Source organism: Coloeus monedula, assembly GCF_965178545.1.
Source record: "Coloeus monedula genome assembly, chromosome: 34".
In the NCBI taxonomy this organism is placed as follows: Eukaryota; Metazoa; Chordata; class Aves; order Passeriformes; family Corvidae; genus Coloeus; species Coloeus monedula.
The window spans coordinates 3,259,704-3,273,973 of record NC_138814.1 but is presented as its reverse complement, the minus strand read 5'-3'; positions in this window follow the sequence as shown (position 1 = coordinate 3,273,973).

Below are 14,270 nucleotides of genomic sequence, written 5' to 3'. Positions count from 1 at the left end.
CTTGGTGGTTTTTCTGTTGAATGAACGTTCCCTGCCAGCTCTGGGCAGAGCTCTGTACCTGTATGTGCCACTTGTCTGTGGCATTGTGGCTCAGGAGGTGGCCAAAGGGAGCTTGCCCGAGGTGTGGGCAGAGGAATGGCCATCAGGCCAGGCTGGGGGGTCAGCGGCCGGTCAGTTGCGTTGCGTGGCCGCGGCTCTGGAGGCTTGTGTGGGAGCGTGTGCAGGGCTGGAAGGCTGGGGCTGCCGCCGCTGTGTCCCAGAGCCGGGAAGGCCGGGGCTGGCCCGGCCCTGGCCCGGCCCCGCCAGCTCTGGCAGCTGCCGGCGGGGACACAAAGGGCAGCTCCGAGCTGCGGCCGCTGCGCTGCGGCCGCACAAAGGCAGCGCCCGCAGAGCTCCAGGGCAAGGTCCTGGCCCTGGCTCGGGGCTGGGCCGGGGCCAGCGGCAGAAAATCAACTTGCAGCTTGGGCCCCGCAGCAGGGAGGAGCAGCAATTGCTGGCTGAGAGAGACTCTTGCCAAGGGCCTGCGGGGCCGGGCCCCAGGGAACGGCTTCCCGCTGCCCGAGGGCAGGCTGAGATGGGATGTGGGGCAGCAATGGTTCCCTGGCAGGGCGCTCAGGGCTTGGCACAGGCTGGCCCCAGAAGCTGCGGCTGCCCCCGCATCCCTGCAAGTGTCCCAGGCCGGCTCGGCCATTGGGGCTTCCTGCCCAGGAGGGCTGGGCTGGGCTGGGCTGGAGCTGCTGAGGGCGGGATGGGCTCTGCCTGAGACAGCTGAAGGCTGCGCATGATGAGGCCGGGGGGACCCCGTTCCTCAGTGGGTTCTGGGGTATCCCACATTCCTGAAGGGATGTCAGGGTATGTCCCATTCCTGAGGCAGTTTTGGGGTCCCCCCAATGATTAGGGCGGGCTTGTGAGAGGGGGGCTGTGGTACTTGGAAGGGGGACCTTTTATCAGGGAGCCGGGGAGCCCATTTTGGGAAGGATGCTGCTGTTTCTGGCAATGTTGAGAGGTTCTGAATGGGCTGTGGGGCCCTGGCTCTCATTTTGGGACTTGAGGTGAGCCCATGGGCACAGCAAGGGCTGAGGAGAGGTTCCAAGCTCCCATTTGGGATGGAGGGGTTGAGCAGGTGCCTCCAATAAACTCAATGCCAGCCCCAATGTGTCGATGGCAGCCCCAAATGGCTCAATCCATCAGCCCCAAGGCCCAGCTGTGGGGAGTCAGGAAGCACAGAAGGGGAATTGGTGTCCAGGAGGGGTGGATGGGATGGGATGGGATGGGATGGGAAGGGGATACGACGGGGTGGGATGGGTTGGATGGGGATGGGGTGGGATGCAATGAGGGTGATATTTTGGTGGTGGGGTGTAGTTTTCAATTGATGGGGTGGTTTGGGCACTTGGATTGGGGCACTCCAGGGAGGGAAAGCAGGAGACACTTTTGGGGAGGCTCCTGCAGCTTTTTGACAATTTTGGGGCCTCTAAGTGGCTTCTGGGAGGTTGCAGTGAATTTGGGGAAGGTGCCGTAAATCCCCCACAATTTGTGGGGCTGAGGTGAAATCCCCACATTTCGGGAGAGTGAAGGGACCCCAGTTGGGAGGGGGTCCTGCTGCTTTGCACCCCTTCAGTGTGGTGAGAAGTGGAAGGAAGGAAGGAATTCGGAATTGGGAAGGAATTCGGAAGGAATTCGGAAGGAATTCAGAAGGAAGGAAGGAAGGAAGGAAGGAAGGAAGGAAGGAAGGAGTGAAAACAATGTAAGCACTGAATGAAACAAGAAAAAAGGTAAATAACTGAGTTCTCTTTTAAAAAATATCAATTACCTCTGAATCCAAAGTTGCAGAAGACTTTTCACTCCACATTTGGGTTTTGTTTTACTCTCTCATACTTTTTCTGACTCTTTTCTTTTTTCTCTTGTTTTTAATAGATAACATCTGCTAGGAAAGGACTGCAGAGCAAAATGAGACCCATTTCTGGCAGGCAATGAAAGTGTGGGCTCCTGGTGTGGTTCCTTTTGTGTGGATCCCTCATCTCTGCGGCACGGGGGGAATAGCAGTGCTGGGAGGCAGCAGCGGGCTCAGGAGCATCCCGCTCTGGCAGCTCTGAGCAGGTGGCACATGTCCTGCTCTCCTGCTGCCCTCCAAAGCACAGAATCCATGGGCAAGTTTAGGCACAGCTCTGGGCACAGCCAGCATGGCTTGGGCACGGGAACGGGGGGCAAAGCGGGCGGGATCCTTCTGCAGCTGCCTGGTGGTTTCTGCTTTCTGTGCCCAGAGTGCTAGGATGTTCTGAAGAGGTGCTTGTCCATGCAGCCCTTGGCCAGGCCATCCTTGGAAGAGCTCTTCAGTGAGCCTTGGCTGCAGGGTGTTCATGTGCCCTAGAGGATGGCAGAGAGCCACGGGCACAGTGTGATCCAGGGGCCTGGCAGGGAACAGCCCCACCCATCTCTTGGCAATCAGTGGCAAAGCAAAGCAGACTCTTTTGTCCTGCTTGTAGCTGTGAGCAGGGAGCATCAGAAGGGAACACGCAGCTCTTGGGCTGCAGCTGAGCTGGAGGCCTGCTCTGGCAAGCACTGGTGGCCACCATCCCCCTGGTTTTGCTTGTCTGGATCATTGATTGTCTGCTGGGGCCCCGGGCAGAACCCTGAGAGCCTGGTGTGGCCCCAGGGAAGGAGAAGGAGCCCCTGCAGAAGCTGTAGCAGGTGGGGCTGCTGCTGCTGGAGCCACCAAGGACGAGCTCAAGGACAACAACCTCTTCCTGGAGCTGGCCAGCGGCAGCTGAAGATGATGGCCTTTGATTCTGGCACCTTCTCCAAAGACACGCTCCACGGCCAGTGTGCAGGTGAGTCCAGAGCCAGGGGGATGCTGCCAGAGCTGGGCATGGCACGGCCTGGCCGGGCACCAAAGGTTCCCCCTTTGCTGGGGCGGCTGCAGGGAATTCTTCAGTGGCTGCCAATACATGTGTGTCATTACAAAGCTCTCAAGGGACTGATTAAAGCAGAGGACTGGAGACCATGACTGCACAAACCTCTCAGAGACTCAGTGTCAGAAAGAGGTACTTTAATTACCCTGGAGTATCTCAAAGCATTAATGAACCCCAGTGAGTGTTGTTACTGACAAAGAATCTCCAGGGACTCATTAGAGCAGAGAATTGGGGGCCAGGATTGCACAAAGCTCTCAGAGACTCCCAGGCAAAAGCCAAAGCCAAAGTCCTTTGAAAACCCTGCAGTCCCTGGGAGCATTGAGGAGCCCCCAGGGCCATTCCTGACCAAGGCTCCCCAGGGACTCCTTCCAGCAGATCCCTGAGGCCACTGGGATGTGGGGGGATGCTGAGGGCAGGACAAGGGGCTGACAGAGCCCAGCCCTGCTGGGGCTGTGCCAGGAGGACCCAGGGCCTCAGGACAAGGTGTCTCCTCCCAGCCCTTGGTGGCCCAGACGCTGCTGTGCCCCAGGGCACCAAGGCTTGGCTTCTCCTGGGCACTGCCAGCCCTGCCAGGGCCCTTGGCCATGGCCAGCACAGCTTGTTCTGCGCTGTCCCACAGCTGCTGCTGTGTCCCTGCAGGCTGCACACTCCCATCTCGCTGCCCCGCCAGCTCTGCCCTGCCACTGCCAGCCCTGGCCTAAGCTGTGCCCAGCCTCACCCTCTGTGCCTTGGGCACACACACATGCCCTGAGCTCATCCTCCCTCTGGGTGCTTCTCCTGCCCCAGCGCTGCCCTGGGAGGGACATTTCCTCCTCCTCATGCCCAGTGTTGCCCCGCCCAGCTGCTCTGTGGGGCAGTGCGTGTCTCTCCTGCTGTTCCCTCCCTCCCAGGAAAGCTGCACCATGTGGGGCACGGCCCTTCCAGCAGCCTCCCAGCCCCTCAGCCTTGTTGGGCCCTTTCCCCTGAGCAGACAGCAGCAGCAACTCCGTGCTCTGCCCAGCATGCTCCTTTTGTCACCAAACTGCAGGAAAATAGAAACTGTCCAACACCATCTTTGAAGTGTCAGAGAATCAGGCCCTGTGGAACCAATGAGCCCTTGGGACACAGGAGGATCTCATGTAACCCAGGGTCAGTTCTGACACTGCAGATCCAAAGAGATCCTTGTGACACTCTGGGGCCTTGTGGAGCCCTTCTGCCCTGCTCTCTGCACCAAGGAGACCCTTGTGACACTATGGGACCTTGTGCAGCCAAGGAGAGCATTGTGAGAGTGCGGGGCCATGGAACCAAGGGACCATTGGGACCTTGTGGGGCCTCCTGGACTCAAGGGACCATTGCCACACTGGGGGGCCTCATGGAATGAAGGGTCCATTGTGCCACTGCAGAGCCAAGGACACCATGGAACCAAGTGTGGGGCCCATGGAACCAAGGCACCATTGGGACACCCCGTGGCCTCATCTTCTGGAATTTCAACAGATCTGAGGGATGGCAGCACCTGCAGGCAGCACGGAAGGATTCTGGGGAGAACCTTTGATCCCTGCTCCAAAGGAAATCAGAGAAAGAGCCCTGGTCAGATCAAGGCACCTTTTCCTTTTCCTTTTCCTTTTCCTTTTCCTTTTCCTTTTCCTTTTCCTTTTCCTTTTCCTTTTCCTTTTCCTTTTCCTTTTCCTTTTCCTTTTCCTTTTCCTTTTCCTTTTCCTTTTCCTTTTCCTTTTCCTTTTCCTTTTCCTTTTCCTTTTCCTTTTCCTTTCCCTTTCCCTTTCCCTTTCCCTTTCCCTTTCCCTTTTCCTTTCCTGGTGTAAACTGTTGACCTGCCTGTAAGGTGCAGCAAAAGCTTTGCAGGGTTTGGTTCAAGGTAGCCAAGGTTGGAAGAGGGAAGTGTTGGAGTCCCTTCTAAGAGAAGGGTTGGAGTCTTTGTGCCATGACTGCCTGGCATCCATGGAACAAGTGTGTTCTGGCAGACTCTGGGATCTCGAGAGCAATCCCATGCAGGAGCCAGCACTGGCCCTGCACCCTGGTGGGAGCAGCGTGGTACGGATGGGAAACGGGCAGCTGGGTGTGCAGTGGGAACCTCGAGCCAGGTCATAGAAGGCCAGGCTTTAGCTTTGACCACAGCAGCACAAAAAGCAGAATGAATGACCTTGCCTAGAAATCACTGAAGGACAAAGGGTGACCATATGGACTGATTTGAACTCTGGGTTTGGAATAATACACGCCCAGGGAGCCACATGGAAGGAAAGGGCACAGAGGTCTCCAGTGAGTACAAAAAGAAATCAGTCCCCTACTGCAGAGTGTGCCAGAGCCAAAAGAAGTGGCCCTGATGCCCTTGTAAAGCCCATGGGTTTGGAGACTCCCCAGTTAATCCAGGGAATCCATTGGCTGACCAAACAGCTCAAGAGGGTGCTGAAAAAGCTCTCCTTGCACTAATACCTAGCAAAAACTGGAATGTTCTGCAACAACAACCAGATTCCAGTGATCAGGACAGGCAGTCAGCCCCAGCAGCAGCAGCAGCTACGGAAAATCCCAGCAGGTGATTGGTAACCCCGTGTGGGCAGGTAATTGTAGCTCCACAATTAATGTAGAACGGAACTAAAACATCAGGAAACACATGAGGAAATGGAGAATATGGTGGCCAGTTTACAAAGGCATCTAGTAAGCACAAAAATGGCAAAAAATGATAGATCAGTTGTTGAGAAAGATGTGATTGGTTTTAAAGGAAGAAGGCTGCCTCCAGGGCTCGTTAAATGGGAATCACCAGGTGATTTTGGCCAACTGATTTTGCAGAAGTGCCCAGGCAGAAGAGGAACTGGCCCATTTTGGCATTGGTGGATCCTATTTCTGGATGGCCAGAAGCTTCCCCATGTGGCACCAACAAGCCAAGGGAAGTCTCAGAAGCTTTGCTGAAATGAATATTTAATAGCACTGGGACTAACTCTTGTAAGCCTTAAAAGGTGCATGGTTCTCAACAGATCATTGGCGCTGGACTCGCCTGCACATCCTTTCCAACCAGGAGACCCGGTGTGCATCAGAACCTGGAATTTTGGAACAATCCAGCCAAAGTGGAAGGGACCATCTCAAGTCCTGCTGGTAACCTACCCTGCACTCAAGGTAGAAGGAATCAAACTTGGGGTTCATCACATGAGGGTAAAACCAGCGAGCACACATTAAACACAGCAGAAACAAGACTGACTGACACCGTGGGGTTTGGGGTTTTGACATAAATCCTATTGTTTTAGGTATTGAATATGATTTTCTAGGGGGATACTATTTATTGGATGTAGATGAAGATGATCAATAATTGTGTATCTACAATAATAATGGAAACGATGTTCCGGATTTCTGGGAAGGGAAATGCGGTTTTCAAAATCAGTGCAAGATGTTGGCAGATGACAGAATGTAACCCCTGTAACAGCTTGTTTGCCAACACCAACCTCTGCAGACAATCCAGTGCCATGGGGAGCTTCAGTCAGCAATTTGACAAAAGTCTGGGAACGCATGTGGGAAGGAAATAGCACCCAGGGCACCTGGAGAGGGATGGAAGGAGAATATTCCTTACCATGGGCACATCAGAACAATACTGCTGAGAATTGTAACATTTCCAAAGCAGATCTGGAAATTACCTCGGGAAATATTGATCAGCTGACAGATTGCACTGATACCCCCTGGGGCTGTCAAATTCCAGAAGTATGGAATCGCCCTCAGACAGGACAATGGGAATGGTTCCAGCCAGTTCAGGGGTGTCTGGGCTGGGAAGGGAGCCCGGGCCTCCCAGAGGACCCCTTACAGGTGGGTATATGTGAGAGATTGGTTACGTGAAAAGGGACATATAGATTCAGGATATACAGATTCTTTGCAGCTTACTGATCTGAGAAGCTGGCTACGTGAGAACGGGCACATAGACCCTTGCAGCTAGCTGAGCAAGGTCTCATAAGACAAAGCACCACACATCCTGTGTAACAACTGAAGTTACAGAATATTACATGTATCTTGCTCAGTAACTGAACCACCATTGAGCCTTACTGCTGAACTATGGGTTTATTTGCAGAGCCAGCAAGGTTAGGTTTTGGCAGCAAAACAATGGACATCTGTGGTTAGAAGGCCAGGGAAAAAGGCAGAACTGCTGACCACGAAAGGGGGTCTAAGGAGGGGTTTAGGATCAGCTTAATCGACGTGAACCACTTAGAATGCGCCGTTACGAATATGCATAAAGCCTATTATTGTTAGTATATAAGGAGTTCTGGTACAATCAATAAATCGGATTCCTGCTGATCACTCATATTGAGCATCTGGGTTTTCCCCTCTATCGCGACATTCTGGCGCCCGAACACTGGAGTGGGAGGACTTACCCTCGCTCACAAGTCCCCTCCATTGCAATGGACTATAGCTGATCAAGTGATAAATTGCAGTGTGTCCATCATCCCATTGCCACTTGGTGTTGCTGCTCTGGTGGGACGAGACATACTCGCTCAAATGGGCATGGTTCTTACCGCAGACCAAAAATTTTAGGAGTGGCCATTGCTTGGACTTTCCCCATCCCTATTCAGTGGAAGACAGAACAGCCGATTTGGGTTGAGCAATGGTCCCTAAAGAGGGAAAGTCTTGAACAAGCACATATTCTGGTTCAAGAGCAATTTAATCAAGGACATTTACGACTTTCTACAAGTCCCTGGAATACTCCAGTTTTTGTCATTCAAAAGAAATCAGGGAAATATAGACTGTTGCATGATTTACGAGCTGTTAATCGACAAATGCATGATATGGGGGCCCTTCAACCAGGCCTACCAAGTCCTTCAATGCTACCAGCAGGGTGGTCGCTGCTAATAGTCGACCTCAAGGACTGCTTTTTCACCATTTCCCTGCATGAAGATGACAAGCTGAGATTTGCTTTTACTCTGCCAGCCATTAACAGAGGAGCACCTGCTCAACGCTTTGAATGGACAGTGCTTCCTCAGGGTATGCACAACTCACCTACCCTTTGCCAACTTTATGTTGATTCAGCACTGCAGCGCATTCGGAAAATGTTTCCAGATACCATCATTTATCATTACATGGATGACATCTTGTTAGCGCAAGAAAATCCGTTCACCACGCAGCAAAAGGATATACTGCACAGGACTTTGAATGACCGGGGCCTGCACATAGCTCCCGAGAAAATTCAAACTTCAGCTCCATGGATTTATCTAGGTTGGAAAATCACTGACAGCACTATCCAACCTCAAAAGCTCACCATTCATACAGACATCCGTAACCTGCATGATGTGCAGAAACTTATGGGAGATCTGCAGTGGCTTCGCCCCGTAGTTGGCATTCCTAATGAACTGCTAAATGAGCTTCGTCCACTTTTGAAAGGCACCAACCCTGCACAGTCAGTTACACTGACACCTGAACAGAAGGCTGTGCTACAGACTATTGCAGAGCAGATCACTACAGGCCTCACTTCAAGACGTGATCCTGCATTACCTTTGGACATTACAATCATTTGTGGCCCACAGTATCTGCTTGCTGCAATCACCCAATGCAAATTAACAGAAACGGGGGAGCCACCCAAGGATATTAGGGTCCTAGAATGGATTGCACCACCATTGCAGCCTAGAAGGACAATTCAAGAGAAAGTGGCAACTTTAGCAGACTTAATTCAAAAGGTGCGCATCAGAATTTTGCAGGTGGATGGAACAGATCCAGGGACGATCTGGATACCTGTATTGCCCACGGATCTAGAATGGTTCCTGCTTAACTCACCGGAGCTGCAGCGAGCCCTCTTGAGCGAAGGATCTAATTTGGTAGCAAAGCCACTACCAACACCCGTCTTAGCCTGGATGACTAACCATGGGTGGATTTCTAAACCAAAAAGAGCTCAAGAACTGCTGGATAATGCGCTTACTGTATTCACTGATGCTGGAAGAAAGTCACGGAAAGCAGCGGTCACGTGGAAAGAGGATAACACTTGGAGGCACCGGATTCTAAAAGCAACACCAGAGGATTCATTACAAACATTAGAACTTTATGCTGTTGCTTGGGCCTTGGTGCGATGGAAGGACATTCGCCTCAATATTGTTTCAGATTCTTTATATGTAGTAGGGGTTGCGAATTGCATTGAGGATGCAGCACTGCGTGACATCAAAAACCAGAGACTGGTAGCACTCCTTATCAGCAAGCAAATAGCAATTGCTAAACAAACTGAAGCATATGCAGTGCTACATATTAGAAGCCACATGAGCACAGACGGCCTAGGGGAAGGAAATGACTGGGCTGATCAGCTAGTGGCAGGAATCGTCCAGCCCCCACTACCGGTTCACCAACAGGCGAGAGAGGCTCATGCCACCTTCCATTAGAATGCTAAAGGACTTGCACGAAGCTACGGCATTTCCGTAGCTGAAGCGCAAGCAATTGTTAAGGCCTGTCCGGTGTGCAGTTTCCATAATAGTGGAATTGGAATAGGCTGTGGAGTTAATCCCAGAGGACTTAAAGCCAATGAACTTTGGTAGATGGATGTTACGCATATTCCAGCATTAGGCCGCCTGAAATATCTCCACGTCTCTATTGATACCTATAGCCACTTCATTTGGGCTACGCCACAGCCAGGCAAAAAGGCCAGAGACGTGCGCAGACATTTAACTAGTTGCTTTGCAGTGATGGGAGTCCCGAAAGCCATTAAGACGGACAATGGCCCTGCTTATGTTAGCAAGACCATTCAAACGTTCCTGCAAACATGGAACATCAGTCACACCACGGGAATCCCACACTCACCTACTGGGCAAGCTATTGTAGAGAGAGCTAATGGGACTGTAAAGAGATATCTAGAGAAGTTTAAAGATATTATAGACCCAAAAGAAAGAGTAGCAAAAGCTTTGTTTGTATTAAACCATCTTTGTATTTTTGGTGATGAAAAGGAGCCCCCTGCAATAAAACATAAAGAAGGGGCTCCACCAGCTCAAAGGGGAACTGGAAGCTATGGTCACTTTAAGGACATGGCTACTGGGGAATGGAAAGGCCCTGCAGAAGTGTTATATTTTGGTCGTGGCTATGTTTGTGTGCTTACTCCTACAGGTCCGCAGTGGATACCCAGCCGCTGGGTCAAACCGACACCGCTCAAGCCTGGAGCCTCCACAATACCACCTTCCGGAGCTGAGCCTGCTTCGGCTACATCTAGTAGCTGATCTGGTGATCGCACCTCTTGCAAACATCGTGCCTACCCGACTTAGGCACTTTGAATCCTGGGAGGAAGCAGAACAGCTACTGGACGCCCTTGAACAGTATTATCCAGGGAAACTTCATTGTCGAACCTGTGGTGTTTGCGGGAAGCCAGGGCATTTTGCATGGTTTCTTCTCCGATGTGGGGGTTGTAACAAAGAGTGGTGGGTTCATCAGACACTTCTGTTAGGGGGAGCATGGTGTATTAATTGTGAGGGAACTTGGCGACGTGACACGTTACAGAGAGCTTTAGAACGGGAAACTGGTTTACCAATTTTTCAGGGTCTTACTCTTTATGAGTCAGTAGAACAACGAGCTATTGCTGAATTTCACTATCGAATTAATCACGAGGTTGCTCGCATTCGCTTACAGCTTAAATCCGCAAAAGTGCATAGAGTTTGCGGAGATGGCATTAAGATACCACGCCAATGGATGGTGCGTACCCATGAGTGGGAACGCATGTGCCATCGCTTTAGTGCTTGCAACATTGCTGATAACCGTGCACGCTACCGATCCACACCACGTTAGTGTTATAGACCACCGAAAGAACATGTGGGTTACCTGGGCTAATCAAACAGGCCAAGATTCTTTTTGCTTATCCTTAGCAACGCCTTCTGACCCTTTCCACACTTGCCTTATTGGGGTTCCGTTAGCAGAAACTGGTAGCCTTAAAAAATACACCCTCAACTACTCAGAGCCAGAAATTGCACTCTCAACCTTTTGTAATGCAAGCTATTCTACCCTCACTGATAACTATCTCGATACTCACCTCTCTACTTTTAACATCTGCAATGACCTGAAAATAAAGAAAAACCCTCTAGCTGCCCAAGCACGAGCAATTGCCTTAGGCCTTAATACATCTATGTTTGAGCCACAAGAGCTAGATCTCTTAGGCTCTCAGCCTAGTCCCTATTGTCTTATGTTTAAAGGCAGTCACTTTGACAGCAATGTCAGCCCCCAAAGGCCAAACAAAGAGAGCACATGGCTGAGCCCTACCACCTCATGGTACTTTAACATCACAGTGTACTGCAATGGCTCAGTATGGCCAGTTGATAATCCTCCACAAGAACCTAGGGCTTTGCCCTCAGGAACTTTCCTCATTTGTGGGGACAGGGCATGGCCAGGAGTGCCTTCTAAACCAGTGGGAGGACCGTGCTATTTTGGGAAACTAACAATGTTTGCTCCTAGCATTCAGCAACTGTTAAATATCACACACAAGCGAGCACGACAAAGCGCTCTTCCATTAGATCCTAATTGCAGAGACGATGTGCAGTTAAGGAAAACTCCTGCTGTCTTTTTTGCTTCTCTTTTAGCCCCAGGAGCTGCATCAGCACGTGCCCTCACTCAGCTTAGAAGGTTGGCGTGTTGGACAGGCAAGCAAGCAAATGTTACCTCACACCTGATAGGTGAGCTTGTTGCAGACGTGGATAGCTTACGCCACGCATTACTGCAAAATCGTGCAGCCATTGATGTCTTACTGCTAGCACATGGACATGGATGCAAAGACATAGAAGGAATGTGCTGCTTTAATTTATCAGATCACAGTAAATCAATCCACTCTCAGCTTCAATGGCTCACTGAACATACCAAAAAGCTCACTGCTCAGGACAGTCCTTTCGATAGATGGTTTCAAGGGACCTTTGGAGGACTTGGAGTTTGGGCCGTAAGTCTCATAAAAGAAGGTCTTAGATGGGTCGGCATCATACTTTTGCTATTGCTTGGAGCACGCATTATATTTTCTTGTTTAGCCAAACGTGTAGATCAACTAACTCAGGGAGTTTTGCTTGCTCAAACTAATATAAACGGGGGAATTGTGAGAGATTGGTTACGTGAAAAGGGACATATAGATTCAGGATATACAGATTCTTTGCAGCTTACTGATCTGAGAAGCTGGCTACGTGAGAACGGGCACATAGACCCTTGCAGCTAGCTGAGCAAGGTCTCATAAGACAAAGCACCACACATCCTGTGTAACAACTGAAGTTACAGAATATTACATGTATCTTGCTCAGTAACTGAACCACCATTGAGCCTTACTGCTGAACTATGGGTTTATTTGCAGAGCCAGCAAGGTTAGGTTTTGGCAGCAAAACAATGGACATCTGTGGTTAGAAGGCCAGGGAAAAAGGCAGAACTGCTGACCACGAAAGGGGGTCTAAGGAGGGGTTTAGGATCAGCTTAATCGACGTGAACCACTTAGAATGCGCCGTTACGAATATGCATAAAGCCTATTATTGTTAGTATATAAGGAGTTCTGGTACAATCAATAAATCGGATTCCTGCTGATCACTCATATTGAGCATCTGGGTTTTCCCCTCTATCGTGACAGGTATAAAATATCCTGATTTAACAAGGTCAAGGCCAAAGGATCCCAGAGGACAAAGGAAAAGTGGGATTGCCCTGGGACAGACACTTGAGCTGTTTGGAATTCTGAGGTCCAGCGGCTCCTGGCTGTGGCCCAGGCTCTAAGTCTGGGCTGTGTTTGTAGAAATGATTCTGCCTTTCTCAGGGACACCTGGGCTCAGCCAACAAACAACGAGCCTTGGAGAGGCACAGAGTGTCAGCAGGACACGATCAGATCCTTAGGAGCCCCAGGATGGGTGGGAAGGGATGGAATTTGGAGCACACGTTTGCCCCTGGGAGAATCAGGAGCACCATGGACACTGGGGGTATGAACGTTCCGTCCCTCGTGCAAGGAGTCACCACTGGGAACCCGACTGTGGGGAAAGGTTAAAGGGGATGGAACTTGGAAACATCCCAGTGCGGGAACTCCAGCGGGATGGATTTTAGAATCCATCTCTGCTCCGCACAGATCTGCCTTTAGGAACAGACCAGCCACACACCACTGGGCTCTGCAGATGGGAACTTTAGTGAATGCAGCTCCTTTGGGGTTTGCTGAAATAAAGGAACAATTGCCAGCCCCAGCTAAAATGACCTTCCAGAGCAGATTGGCTTTAGCCCTATTGCTGTTACATGGACACGGAGTATGTGGATTCTTGAACTGAAACAACAACACTTGTTGTGTGCACATTCCAAATGGGATGCTGGATTGGATGATCAGGTAGAGAGGATAAAATCGGTTGCTCCATCCAGCAGGGAATTAAGGAGAGGGTTAGACAGTAACTGTTTGGATAAAATATTTAGAGGACTTGGATTTTCCCTGACTGATGGTTGGCCTCACTTTTGCAAAGTCTAATTGGGATCACAGCAATACTTGTGCTTATGACACTTGCTTTGAGCTGTGTAAAGAACATGGTTGTGAAAGCAGCTGAGGAACTCGTGGGATGTGAGTAAAGGAGCAGAGTGAGGCTTACGAAGGCTTGAAGGGAAGAGAAGCTTCACAACCCTCCAAGGGGGGGAAATGTGCCAGATGAAAAACCGTTTGCACCTGGTGGGTTCATACAATGCTTCTTCTCCAAAAGCCACTGGCCATGGAACCGCACAAGGCTGATTCTGTAGGCAGCAACCAGCCCAGGTGTGCCAACTTTCACCAGTTCACCGGGCAGTCAGGGTTGGCTTTGGGGTCAGCGACCACCAGGGACCCCCAAAGAGACCCCCAGGGCCGAAGAACGGATGTGCAAAGGGGTGGGGGAAATCTGCAATGATTTTGGGGCAATGATGATCGTGTGTGTGTTTGTTGTGGGACAATCTGGGAATGTGTCTGTGAAACACAGTCTGCAAACAGGAACATTCCTGAACTCGGCACACACGGCTTTGGGAGGGGCTCTCCCCTCGTGCATCCGGCCCAATAAAGAATGCTGCTGCTTCGTGCTGCGCTGGTGCTGAGGAGGTTTTGTTTCACTGAAGTTTTGGTAACACCTCTGTGCCTGTGTCACAGACCCACAGAGCAGCTGTGATGTCAGAAAGGGGCTGTGTGACATCACAGAGTGGGCTGTGACATCACAGGGTATTGGTGTGACATCACAGGGAGGGCTGGGCCAACCCAGAAGAGGCTGTGACATCACAGAGTGGGTTGTGACATCACAGGGTGGCTTTATGACATCATGGAGTCCACGGTGACATCATGGAGCAGCTCTGTGACATCACAGAGTGGTGCTGTGACATCAGAGAGCAGGGCTGTGACATCACAGCTCTGGCTCTGACATCACAGGTGTACTAGTTTGAAAACAAACCAGTGGGAGGCACCAAGTCAGAATAACAATTTAATGGGGA